The following is a 13921-nucleotide window of genomic DNA, read 5'->3' as shown; positions in this document are numbered from 1 at the left end:
ATACTATGAGAAGTTTGATTCTTTATGATTGTTTTGAGATATGAAGATGGTGATATTAGAGTCATGCTAGTGAGTAGTTGTGAACTTGAGAAATACTTGTGTTGAGGTTTGTGATTCTCGTAGCATGCACGTATGGTGAACCGTTATGTGATGAAATCGGAGCATGATTTATTTTTTGATTGTCTTCCTTATGAGTGGCGGTCGTGGATGAGAGATTGTCTTTTCCTACCAATATATCCCCCTAGGAGCATGCACGTAGTATTTGGTTTCGATAACTAATAGATTTTTTGCAATAAGTATGTGAGTTCTGTATGACTAATATTGAGTCCATGGGTTATATACACTCTCACCCTTCCACCATTGCCAGCCTCTTTTGTATCGCGCAACTCTTGCCAGTACCATACACCAACCATATACCTTCCTCAAAATAGCCACCATACCTACCTATATGGCATTTCCATAGCCATTCCGAGATACATTGCCATGCAACTTTCCACCATTTCGTTTATTATGACACGCTTCATCATTGTTATATTGCTTTGCATGATCATGTAGTTGACATTATATTTGTGGCAAAGCCACCTTTCATAATTATTTCATACATGTCACTCTTGATTCATTGCACATCTTGGTACACCGCCGGAGGCATTCATATAGAGTCATATCTTGTTCTAAGTATCTAGTTGTAATTCTTGAGTTATAAGTAATTAAAAGTGTGATGATCTTCATTATTAGAGCATTGTCCCAGTGAGGAAAGGATGATGGTGACTATGATTCCCCCACAAGTCGGGATGAGACTCCGAACGAAAAAAAGAGAAAAGGAAAAAATAGGCCAAAAAATGAGAAAGGCCAAAATAAAAAAATGAGAGAAAAAGAGAGAAGGGGCAATGTTACTATCCTTTTACCACACATGTGCTTCAAAGTAGCACCATGATCTTCATGATAGAGAGTCTCCTATGATATCACTTTCATATACTAGTGGGAATTTTTCATTATAGAACTTGGCTTGTATATTCCAATGATGGGCTTCCTGAAATTGCCCTAGGTCTTCGTGAGCAAGCAAGTTGGATGCACACACACTTAGTTTTCTTTCCGATCTTTCATAAACTTATAGCTCTAGTTCATCTGTTGCATGGCAATCCCTACTCACTCACATTGATATCTATTGATGGGCATCTCCATAGCCCGTTGATACGCCTAGTTGATGTGAGACTATATCACTGTTTTTGTCTTCTCCACAACCACCATGTTATTTTGAGAAGACATAATTGCTTTATTAGTATGCTTGAAGTATTATCGTTTTTCTGGCAATATTAAACTTTTTTTTTGAATCTTTCGGATTTTAATATTCATGCCACAATAAAGAAAATTATATGGATAAATATGTTAGGTAGCATTCCACATCAAAAATTCTGTTTTTATCATTTACCTACTCGAGTACGAGAAGGAATTAAGCTTGGGGATGCTTGATACGTCTCCAATGTATCTATAATTTTTGATTGTTCCATGCTATTATATTATCTGTTTTGGATGCTTTATATGCATTATTATGATGTTTTATGTTATTTTTGGGAGTAACCTATTAACCTAGAGCCCAGTGCCAGTTCCTGTTTTTTCCCTGTATTAGAGTTTCGCAGAAAAGGGATACCAAATGGAATAAAACTTTCGCGATGATCTTTTTTGGACCAGAAGCAAACCAGGAGAATTGGAGATGAAGTTAGAGGAGCCTCGAGGCGGCCACAAGGGTGGAGGGCGCGGCCAGGGGGTAGGGTGCACCCCCCTATCTTGTGGGGCCCTCGTAGGTCTTCTGACCTAATTCTTTCGCCTATATATACTCTTATACCCCAAAACCATGAGGGGCATCCACAAAAACACTTTTCTGCTGCCACAACCTTATGTACTCGTGAGATCCCATCTAGGGGCCTTTTTCGGCATCCTGCCGGAGGGGGATTCAATCACGGAGGGCTTCTACATCAACACCATTGCCCTTCTGATGAAGCGTGAGTAGCTTACCACAAACCTACGGGTCCATAGATAGTAGCTAGATGGCTTCTTCTCTCTCTTTGATTCTCAATACCATGTTCTCCTTGATGTTCTTGGAGATCTATTTGATGTAATACTGTTTTGCGGTGTGTTTGCCGAGATCCGATGAATTGTGGATTTATGATCAGCCTATCTATGAATATTATTTAAATCTTCTCTGAATTTTTATATGCATGAATTGATGTCTTTGAAAGTCTCTTCAAATTATCGTTTTGGTTTGGCCAACTAGATTGGTTTTTCTTGCAATGGGACAAGTGTTTAGCTTTGGGTTCAATCTTGCGGTGTCCTTTCCCAGTGACAGTAGGGGCAGCAAGGCACATATTGTATTATTGCCATCGAGGATAAAAAGATGGGGTTTTCATCATATTGCGGGAGTTAATTCCTCTACATCATGTCATCTTACTTAATGTGTTCCTCTGTTCTTTATGAACTTGATACTCTAGATGCAAGCTGGATAGCGATCGATGTGTGGAGTAATAGTAGTAGATGCGGGCAGGAGTCAGTCTACTTGACACAGACGTGATGCCTATATGCATGATCATTGTCTTAGATATCATCATAACTTTGCGCTTTTCTATCAATTGCTCGACAGTGAAACCTATAGCCCCCGGGTCTCTTTTCCATCATATAAGTTCTTTTTTTCATCATACAAGTTTCCGATCTACTATTCTTGCAATCTTTTACTTTCCGATCTATAAACCAAAAATACCAAAAATATTTACTTTATCGTTTATCTATCTCTATCAGATCTCACTTTTGCAAGTAACCGTGAAGGGATTGACAACCCCTTTATCGTGTTGGTACAAGTTTATTTGATTGTTTGTGCAGGTATTCGGTGATTTGTGTGTTATCTCCTACTAGATTGATACTTTGGTTCTCAAACTAAGGGAAATACTTATCTCTACTTTGCTGCATCACCCTTTCCTCTTCAAGGGAAAAACCAACGCAAGCTCAAGAAGTAGCAGGTATGGCGTCATCGGAAAGGAAAAACAAGCAGGTCTGTCAAAGCACATCCACCAAGAACAACCATTTTTAGGTCTTTGTTTCCCTTGTCTTGAGAATAATGTTCCTTTATCACCATAAGCCCAAAACTAGTATGCATAGGTCGGTGCGAGGACTCTAGTTCTAGTATGCTATGTAATTAGGTTTCCCCAACAATGATGGTTAAAGGTGATGGTGATAGAAAGAATAGGTGAAAGTGTATAAGCTTAATAAGAATGTTATATGTTTGTTCCTTTGCCTATACATGACCGTGATTGCTATATTCCATGATAAGCTGACGCATGCTTCTCCGCGCCATTAGTTTTACGTAATTAAAAGTTCTCGGAAAGATCTTTATCAGGCACTAAAAAATTATTACACTCCAAGCACATAATTCAGTTCAGATTCGGTTTTTCCTTTCATAGAGCATGCATACTAATTTTGGTGGGAGAAAAATAGCCTAAACATTTAGTATATACATTGGTATAAAAGCCTCCTTACCTTCAGAAATCCAGTTTGGCTCTTGGTGAAAAACAAACTGGCCATCAATCAGTCGGCCATATCCAGAACTTTGTATTCAACATTTCCATGTTGTTCCAGTAACCAAAAGCAACAACAATAATTTGTGTAGATTGTGAATAGATATATAAGGGCTCCAAAAAGAAGATAAACAAAACTGATATGCATTCCACAAAGCAAAGAAAAACAGTGTATGGTATGCATCAACCTTACATTTTTAATAAGCTTATTCAACATACTTTAGCTGCAACCTCATTAATGGCTGCACAACCTGCACCATTTTCTTTTCTCATAAAGCAATACATAAAGATAGGCCAATGCATTCAGGTTTTTGCTGATAGAATGCATCCTATTATGATGTATAAAAGAAATGGGCAGCCCGGTGCATGTAGCTCTCGCTTGCGCAGGGTCTGGGAAAGGGTCCAACCACTTTGGGTCTATTGTACGCAGCCTTTCCCTACATTTCTGTAAGCGGCTGTTTTTAGGACTTGAATTTGTGACTCATGGTCACATGGCATCAGCTTTTACCACTGCGCCAAGGCTCCCCTTCCTATTACGATGTATAAATGCAGACAAATTTTCTTGAAGAATAAAAGGAAACAAGAGCAAGGAGTCTTGCAAGAAAGGAAAAATTACCTTGCAACGAAATCAAACAGAAGGGACATAATAATAGAACCGAAATGACAAATCTTTCGTTTTTATGGCAAATTTAGATGATGCGAGGATGGCAAATTTAGTTGACAAGCTCGGTAATTTCCCGCCAAAAAACAAACTAAGGTGGAATTGCCATGCTTAGAGCATCTCCAATAGAAGATGCAAATTTAGAGATGTAAAACAAGAGATTTACATCTCCAAAATGTGCTTTTTGCATCTCCAAAAAAGTGTCAACTCCAACAGATGATGCAAAATGGAGATGTAAAAGAGCAACCCAATATAAGATGCAAACTAGATATGTAAAACCAGCCGCCAGCCGCACGACTACTATTCGGTCGCTGTACAACCACATTTGCACATTGAATTTTCATAATTCTACCAACAAAAGTGCATCATCAACCAAAGTTTAAAATCCTACAAGAAAAAGTCAAATGTCACAAAGCTCTTGGTCGAACAAATGAAAATGCACATAGACATCACTTAATTTGCGTCCTCTCCATTGTCGGCGTTGATGGTGCCCCAACATTGACGAAAGGAGTCACTTGAGTGATAGTGGCCGCTAGTGTTGCTCTCATCGAAGTACTCCTTGATGCATTGCCAATAAGTGTTGGCGGATTGGTCGGTCCCAATAGTTGCATCTTGAGAGACTTTCTTCCATGTGATGAAAATCAACACACCTTCAACGTTGGTATAATTTTTGGTTCTTCCCTCATAACGAAGCCCTCATCATCCATGTCGAGATTGTCATGTTGAGTTTCACATTCTTGCCATGCATAGTCATGTGAATAATCATCATTTGTTACATTTGTCGCGTGCATGAAAGCTTCGTCATCAAGAGTATAAACGGATGTACACGTAATCAACTTCGCATTCTATTGGAATCGACAATTGAAACAACAAACAAATGGACAAGCGTGTTTTTTTACCTTTGGGACATATTCTTAAATGCGTTGGACGCGGTTGCCATCGGCGTGGCCACATCTTCCTCTATGGGCGCCGGTCGGCGGAGGTGGATGAGGAGCTCCGTGGCCGGAGGTGGACGCCAAGATCAGCAGCGACCGCGAATCGCCCGCCGTAGCCGTGTCCGGCTTTGAGATTTTGGCAGGCCGAGGTTGGTTCCTTGCCGAGTTGCGGCCCCGCACCACCGGACGCTTCACACCTCCACCGCATGGCTTGGTGGCCCGCTGCTTCTTTGCATGTGGCCCGCTGAATCCTGGTGAGTCGCCGAGTGGTCACTCTTGGGTCTTGCTTTTTTACTCCATTGTGCTTCAGGTTGCCAGTATCGCTGGCGTTGGCTGTGTAGGAGGCCGCGTTCCTTGGTGGCGCTATGTTCTGGAAAACCCGGTCTATCGTTATCGAGTGGGACGAGGAGGTGGCCGATCTGGACCTCGGCCTGGACCCGGTCAATGTCGAGGGCCTGGCCTAACGGGACCGGAACCGGGCCGAGGCGGAGCTGGAGGCAGAGTCGGCGTGGGCTTGGGCCAGCGCCGCCGTGGCGTCGGCGCGGGCAGGTAACACTACAAAAAAAGACACATCCGTGACATTTTGGGTCGAACGAATTTTTTTCTGTCATACTTATGACACTTTATGACGATAATTGTGACAAAACCCGGTATCATCATAGATGTGGTGGGCTCCTACTTCTATGACAAAAAATCATGACAGAAAATGGGCTTTTCGTCCTGGCGGGCTGGAGACGCAGTTGCATGACATTCTTTGGGCCGTCCATGACGGAAAAAACCGTGGTAGATGCTAGGGTGAGGAAAATTTCAGGGAGTTCCCGGTTACGGTGGGTGCTCGGGGGCCGAGCGATGCGCGTTTATCTTGTACATGTACGCGCGTGGGTGCGAGGCGTTGGGCTCTAACTGAACCCGAGCGAGGCGTTCGCCTACTGAACCCAAGCGATTGCACTGGAGGCTATCCGTTACTGAACCCGAGCAATCGAGCGATTCCTTCGCTACTGCTGCTAACTGAAGCCGGTCGGTGCTACCTCTAGATGAATAGTGAGCGTTGTTGGGGGTTTGGATGAATAGTTCTCGATGGGGGTTGGATGAACAGGACCCCGTGGTGTTGCCGCTGGATGAACAGGACCCCGATCGATCGAGCTGGTTGGGCGTGGATGAACAGGACCCCGTGGAGGGAAGGTTGAACAGTAGTCGGTGGAGCGCTGGTTGAATAGTAGCCAGTGGAGGGCTGGATGAACAGTATCCCGTGGAGGGGTGGTTGAACAGGACCCCGTGGCAGGGTTGGTTGAACAGTAGCCGGTGGAGGAGCGCGCGGTGGAGGCTAGATGAACAGGAGCCCGTGGATGAACACTCGCAGGTGAAGGCTGGAGGAGGTCGACGTTGGATGAACAGTAGCCCGTGAAGGTTGGAGGAGGTCGATGGTGGAGATGAACAATACCCCGTGGAGTCCTGTTTTGCGGTACGCCACACCCCTCCCGATGAACAGGACCCCCGTTTCGACCTAGCGCTCCAACACAAGTCTATTTCCTCTGTTTTGTGGTACGCCACACCCCTCCCGATCAACAGGACCCCGTTTTGACCGCAGGAAGTCCAACAGAAGTCCGTTTCCTCCGTTTTGCGGTACGCCAAACCCCTCCCGACGAACAGGGTCCCGTTTTGCCGTGGCCGATCGAACGCAAGGCCATTTCCTCTGTTCTGCGGTACGTCAGGCCTCGTTTCCATCTACTGTTCCATCCAAGCCCACCCGATAAACACGTCGACGCATTTCGTTCTGACGCAGTCGGTTGCCTCCCCATGAACATGACCACGACACAGTTTCTCCGTTCCGACCCAGCCATGTACACGAGCCTTGGGCATACGTATGCGCGAGTAGGTGTTCGAGACCCCTCCCGTATGTACGTATGTGGCCGTATTTTCTTTCTTGCACCCTGGCCGCTGTACGTACGTGTACATGCTACGTGCGCGCCTCTACTACGACACGTGCCCTTCCTTACATAGCCACAGTTCATCGCTGCAGCCTGTAGAAAGACCGATCGTATGTACGTACACATTCGCGACCAGAATGACAATGCTATGTATGCTTCGACCAGGTGGGTCCCGACTGTCAGGCACTTCCTTGTGTGCGAAGATGTAGCTGGTGGGTCCCAGCAGTCAGGGGTGCGAATTGTTTTTTTGCCCGTAATATGGACACACTTCCTTGCGTGCGAAGAAGTAGCTGGTGGGTCCCAGCAGTCAGGGGGGAAATGTTTTTTTTTTGTGAAATACAGTGGCCCATCCGGTGGGTCCCAGCTGACTGGTGGAGGAAGAATTATTTTGCACGTAATAAGGAGCCAATTCCTTGCGGCTACCGTGGACCCAGCTGTCAGCCTCTCCACGTACAGTACTCTTCTCGTTCCTTGACCACGTTGACGACGCCGTGCCGAGAGCACCAGGGCGATGGACAATGGCGAGGCCTTGGAAGGGGATGACGTGGAGCCGGGGAAGACGTGGCAGTGGATGCCCACGTGGAGAGGAGTACGAGGGTTCACTAGTTCAACTGCGGTGTGAGGCTGCCATCACCGCAGAATAACAGGGGGTGTGGGTGAGTAGAGGGATGGCCTGGCCAGCGGTGGGAGTAGTATTTGGCGGTGAGGCCTCCGCGGCATCACAGCCGGCCACGGGTGGCAGGAGCACGTGGCACGACCGGTGCTGGTTTGGGCGGCCGGAGCAAGAAGACCAGAGGTTGAAGAAGCACTACGGCCATTGGATGGACATCGTACGGTCACTGGAGCTAGAATCATTCATATTGACTAAGTGGACAAAGCCCTCTGTCCCCGTCAACTTAGTTGTCCCACAAGTCAGCCTCCCACTATGGTGGGTCCCAGCTAGCAAGGGGTATTCATTTTTTGTGCGTAATAAGGAGGCACTTCCTTCCATGCGAAGATATAGATGGTGGGTCCGACCTGTCAGCTGGGGGAACTTATTTTCACGAAATATAGAGGCCCTTCAGGTGGGTCCCAGCTGTCAGGTGGAGGAATCATTATTTTGCGCGTAATAAGGAGGCATTTCCTTGTGTGCGGCCGTGGACCCAGCTGTCAGCCTCTCCACGCATAGACCACTTCCGATGGTGTCATTCATTGACCATGCTGACCACTCCACGCCGAGCGCATCGAAGGTGGTGGACGATGGCGAGGCCCTGGACAACAACGAGCCAGAGATGGGAAGACGCGGGAGTAGAGTCGCAAATGGAGAGATGTACGAGGGTTAACTGGTTCTAGTGCAGTGTGGTTCGGTAGTCAGTGGAGAAGAACAGGAGGTATGGAGGGGTGGAGAGATGGCCTGGCCAACGGCGGAGTAGCTCTTCACAGTGAAGCATGCTAAGCAGAGCTGCTAGCAGCATGAGGCGGGAGCAGGTGGTCCCGGTGGCGCTGGAGGAAGAAGACGAGAGATTGAAGATGGATGCCGGTCGTTGGATGTAAATCCAACGGCTAACAATGTCAGAATCATTTGTTGACTAAGTTGACAATGACTTGCGTTGGCTTCGACCTATTGGCCCATATTTCAGCCTCCAAAAATGTGGCACGTATTCAACCCATTTTTTTAGAATTTACGGTCTTTTTTTGTGGGGTAGAATTTACAGTCAATTTGATATTTTTTCTATAATTACAGTCCATTAGATGGGCTGGGTGAACAAATAATGTAGCGTCCATGCGGACCATTTATTTTTTTCCTAAAAAATTATAGGCCATTTGCACTTTCTCGAAATATACAATTTTGTTGGGCTGATTCTAATTATAATGTTGGGTTGGGCGCAACAATGTTATCAAAAAATAAACAGGGGATGAGTGTTCTGTTATAAATATATTTAAATAATAAGTGATTTATTATTACATTGGTCCTTAAATCTTACCAAGCTTTTGTACATAATCACCAGGATTTTCATTGCCAAAACAATCCAGGATTTTATTGTTAAGAAATTATTTTTATAAGTTAATAAGATGTGGGATATTGTTTTCTTACATATGTATGTATCTGTTAAATATATGATGACACTAACAATAATATATAATAACATATAAAATAATTTAAATATATAATATAGTTAGAAGGGAAATATAAGTTGGACCAGGCGTTCCTATTCTTATATAGAAAAATAGAACAAACCTCTGTGTTTTCTTTAAAAAAATACATAAATTGGGCTGCCAATGTTTCAGGAAAAATAAAATCTCGGATGGGAGGTCCATAGGCCGGTCGATACATGACGGCCCTCAAGAAAATACAAACCGGCATGTCGTGGGCTGCGCATGTTAAAAAAGAAAGCCTAGACGGGGCAGCCCAAAACCCAGCTGTTACTTGCTGCCCGAGTGATAATAAATGATACCTGCCAGCTTGCCGGCTTCGTTGTGAATTTATCTCCTATGGTAACTACGTTGAAGCACCTAAAAAAATGTAACTATGTTGAAAAATCCATGGGCCCCAACGTCAGTATAGCATTAGGAGGAAGTATTTTTTTCGATGAGGCACTTGCTTGCGTACGGCCATAGACCTGGTGGGTCCCTACTGTCCGCCTCTCCACATACAGTCCTCTCTAGATTCCTCTCGTTTGTTCAACATGTTCACAATGGCAGACAGTGGGGCCGCGGCAAGCACACAAAGGCGTAGGAGGAGATCCGACCACCTGAGGAAGTGCCTTACTAGTAACCAAACTACTGAACTAGCCTAGTGGCCAAGTGACACTACCCGACAGCTGTTCCGCCTGGGTTCGATTCCACCTGATGCAAGGAAAATATCGCCAAATTTTTTGCCTCTGCCTTTGTTGACATGTGGGTCCCCATTTTCATCTATGCACACCACGTCCAACACTTGCCAAAACTTCGTCCCTCGTTTTCTCTGTTTTTCGCACACTCGACATTGTGTGGGCATTTTGAAAATAGCATATCTTTTTGACTGTGCATCATATGAAGATGTGCTATGCATGAATGTTGATCAACATGATGTTAACTGGCTGGTAGTTCCATTTTAGACCATGAATAAAACTTCCAACATGATGTTAACACTATTTGAAAAGGCCGTGTTAATAAAAATGCTCTGCCTCTGCAAGTTGTAGTTTCTTATCTGAAACTGAACTTGCAGTTTCTTATCTGAAACTGAAACTTGTAGTTTCTTCTCGGAGAATCACATTATCTACACTTTTATACTCCTATGAAACTACATTTTTAAGTGCTAAAAATAGATCTCTAGAATTCATAAAATACTTCATATGCTCAATATTGCAAATCTGAAATTCAAAAGACATTCATATCTGAAAGTACTATCAAAATACACAACACAAAACACAATTCACAACCTGCAAATAATGACAACCCTAAGCTCCTCCTGACAATTCACAACCTGCCCGACTATTGAGCTGGGGGGGTAGTCCCCTCCTATTCCTCGATGGCAGACAACCGCCCCGTGAGATGATGTGAATGGTGAGGGAGAGGATGGTGGGGAAGCATCGTCGGGCCAACTACTTTTCTCCTCTTGCAGCTGGGTTCAGTCGACGAAGACTCCACCGGCTCGTTCTGGCATGACATCCTCACAAACAGCACCCTGTAGATGCTCGATCCATCAATCTCTGGTGGATACTCCCACCACTACTCCCTCACGATTGGATTGGGTGAATCTGTTTGTTCCATGACCCAGATGAGCAGCTCTATGTACTCCCACACGACTCCTTCCGGGAGTATCGCCGCCTTTGGCCATGGATGTCGCCGTCGCCGCTAGTTGGTCCTTGTTGTCAAACCAAGACTGTATCTCCAACATCCTAACTAGCTTCATAGGGTCGCTGATACGTCTCCAACGTATCTATAATTTTTGATTGTTCCATGCTATTATATTACCTGTTTTGGATGTTTATGGGCTTTACTTTGCACTCTTATATCATTTTTGGGACTAACCTACTAACCGGAGGCCCAGCCCGTATTGCTGTTTTTTTGCCTATTTCAGTATATCGAACAAAAGGAATATCAAACGGAGTCCAAACAGAATGAAACCTTTGGGAGCGTGATTTTTGGAACGAACGTGATCCAGAGGACTTGGAGTGCAAGTCAAGAAGCTCCCGAGGCGGCCACGAGGGTGGAGGGCGCCCCCCCATAGGGCGCACCCCTGTCTCGTGGGCCCCTCGGGCATCCACCGACGTACTTCTTCCTCCTATATATACCCATGTACCCCGAAACCATCAAGGGAGCCACCGAAGAACTATTTCCACCATCGTAACTTTTTGTATCCGCGAGATCCTATCTTGGAGCCTTCGTCGGCGCTCCGTCGGAGGGGGAATCGACCACGAAGGGCTTCTACATCAACACCATAGCCTCTCAGATGAGTTGTGAGTAGTTTACCACAGACCTTCGGGTCCATAGTTATTAGCTAGATGGCTTCTTCTCTCTTTTTGGATCTCAATACCATGTTCTCCTTCCTCTTCTTGGAGATCTATTCGATGTAACTCTTTTTGCGGTGTGTTTGTCGAGATCCGATGAATTGTGGGTTTATGATCAAGTTTATCTATGAGAAATATTTGAATCTATTCTGAATTCTTTTATGTATGATTGAGTTATCTTTGCAAGTCTCTTCGAATTATCGGTTTGGTTTGGCCTACTAGATTGATCTTTCTTGCCATGGGAGAAGTGCTTAGCTTTGGGTTCAATCTTGCGGTGTCCTTTCCCAGTGATAGCAGGGGCAGCAAGGCACGTATTGTATTGTTGCCATCAAGGATAAAAAGATGGGGTTTATATCATATTGCATGAGTTTATCCCTCTACATCATGTCATCTTTCTTAAAGTGTTACTCTGTTCTTATGAACTTAATACTCTAGATGCATGCTGGATAGCGGTCGATGTGGAGTAATAGTAGTAGATGTAGGTAGGAGTCAGTCTACTTGTCACGGACGTGATGCCTATATACATGATCATGCCTAGATAATCTCATAATTATTCGCTTTTCTATCAATTGCTCGACAGTAATTTGTTCACCCACCATAATACTTATGCTATCTTGAGAGAAGCATCTAGTGAAACCTATGGCCCCCGTGTCTATCTCTTATCATATAAGCTTTCAATCTACTTTTATTTGCATCTTTACTTTTCCAATCTATATCATAAAACACCAAAAATATATTTATCTTATCATAATATCTCTATCAGATATCACTTTCGCAAGTGGCCATGAAGGGATTGACAACCCCTTTATTGCGTTGGTTGCGAGTTCTTTGTTTGTTTGTGTAGGTGTGTGGGACTTGTGAGGAGCCTCCTACTGGATTGATACCTTGGTTCTCAAAAACTGAGGGAAATACTTACGCTACCGTGATGCATCACCCTTTCCTCTTCAAGGAAAACCAACTCAAGCTCAAGACGTAGCAAGAAGGATTTCTGGCGCCGTTGCTGGGGAGGTCTTCGCTCAAGTAAAGACATACCAAATACCCATCACAAACTCATCTCCCTCGCATTTACATTATTTGCCATTTGCCTCTTGCTTTCCTATCCCCCACTTCACCTTTGCCATTTTATTCGCCCTCTCTTTCCCAATCTCCTCTCTTTTCCGCTTGCCCTCTTCTTCCTCTCTCTTTCGCTTGCCTTTTTCTGTGTGCTTGTGTGTTGGATTACTTGTTGCCATGGCGCAAGATAATACCAAATTGTGTGATTTCTCCAATACCAATAATAATGATTTCCTTAGTACTCTGATTGCTCCTCTTAATGATGTTGAGTCTTGTGAAATCAATTCTGCTTTTCTCAATCTTGTTATGAAAGATCAATTCTACGGCCTTCCTAGTGAAGATGCCTCTACCCATCTAAACAATTTTGTTGATTTGTGTGAGATGCAAAAGAAAAAAGATACGGATAATGATATTGTTAAATTGAAGTTATTTTCGTTTTCACTTAGAGAACGTGCTAAAGTTTGTTTTCGTCTTTGCCTAAAAATAGTATTGATTCTTGGAACAAGTGTAAATATGCTTTTATCTCTAAGTATTTTCCTCTCGCTAAGATCATCACTCTTAGGAACGATATTATGAATTTTAAACAATTTGATCATGAGCATGTTGCCCAATCTTGGGAAATAATGAAATTGATGATTCGCAATTGCCCAACTCATGGTTTGAATTTATGGATGATCATACAATTTTTTAGTGCCAGATTGAATTTTGCTTCTAGAAATCTTTTAGATTCGGCCGTGGGAGGCACGTTTATGGAAATCTCCTTAGGAGAAGCTACAAAACTCCTTGATAATATCATGGCTAATTATTCTCAATGGCACAACGAATGATCTACTAGTAAAAAAGTGCATGCTATAGAAGAAATTAATGTTTTGAGTGGAAAGATGGATGAGCTTATGAAATTGTTTGCTACTAAGAGTGCTCCTATTGATCCCAATGATATGCCTTTGTCTACTTTGATTGAGAATAATAATGAATCTATGGATGTGAATTTTGTTGGTAGGAATAATTTTGTAACAATGCTTATAGAGGAAACTTTAATTCTAGACCGTTCCCTAGTAATTCCTCTAATAATTATGGCAATTCCTACAATAATTCTTATGGTAATTTTAATAAGATGCCCTCTGATTTTGAAAATAGTGTGAAAGAATTTATGATCTCTCAAAAGAATTTTAATGTATTGCTTGAAGAAAAATTGCTTAAAATTGATGATTTGGCTAGGAACGTTGATAGACTTTCTCTTGAAATTGGTTCTCTAAAACTTAGAGCTGCTCCTCCTAAGCATGATATCAATGAGTCTCTAAAAGCTATG

This window comes from Triticum aestivum, chromosome 1B (assembly GCF_018294505.1).
Source record: "Triticum aestivum cultivar Chinese Spring chromosome 1B, IWGSC CS RefSeq v2.1, whole genome shotgun sequence".
Lineage (NCBI taxonomy): Eukaryota > Viridiplantae > Streptophyta > Magnoliopsida > Poales > Poaceae > Triticum > Triticum aestivum.
Note: the sequence above shows the minus strand (reverse complement) of the source record.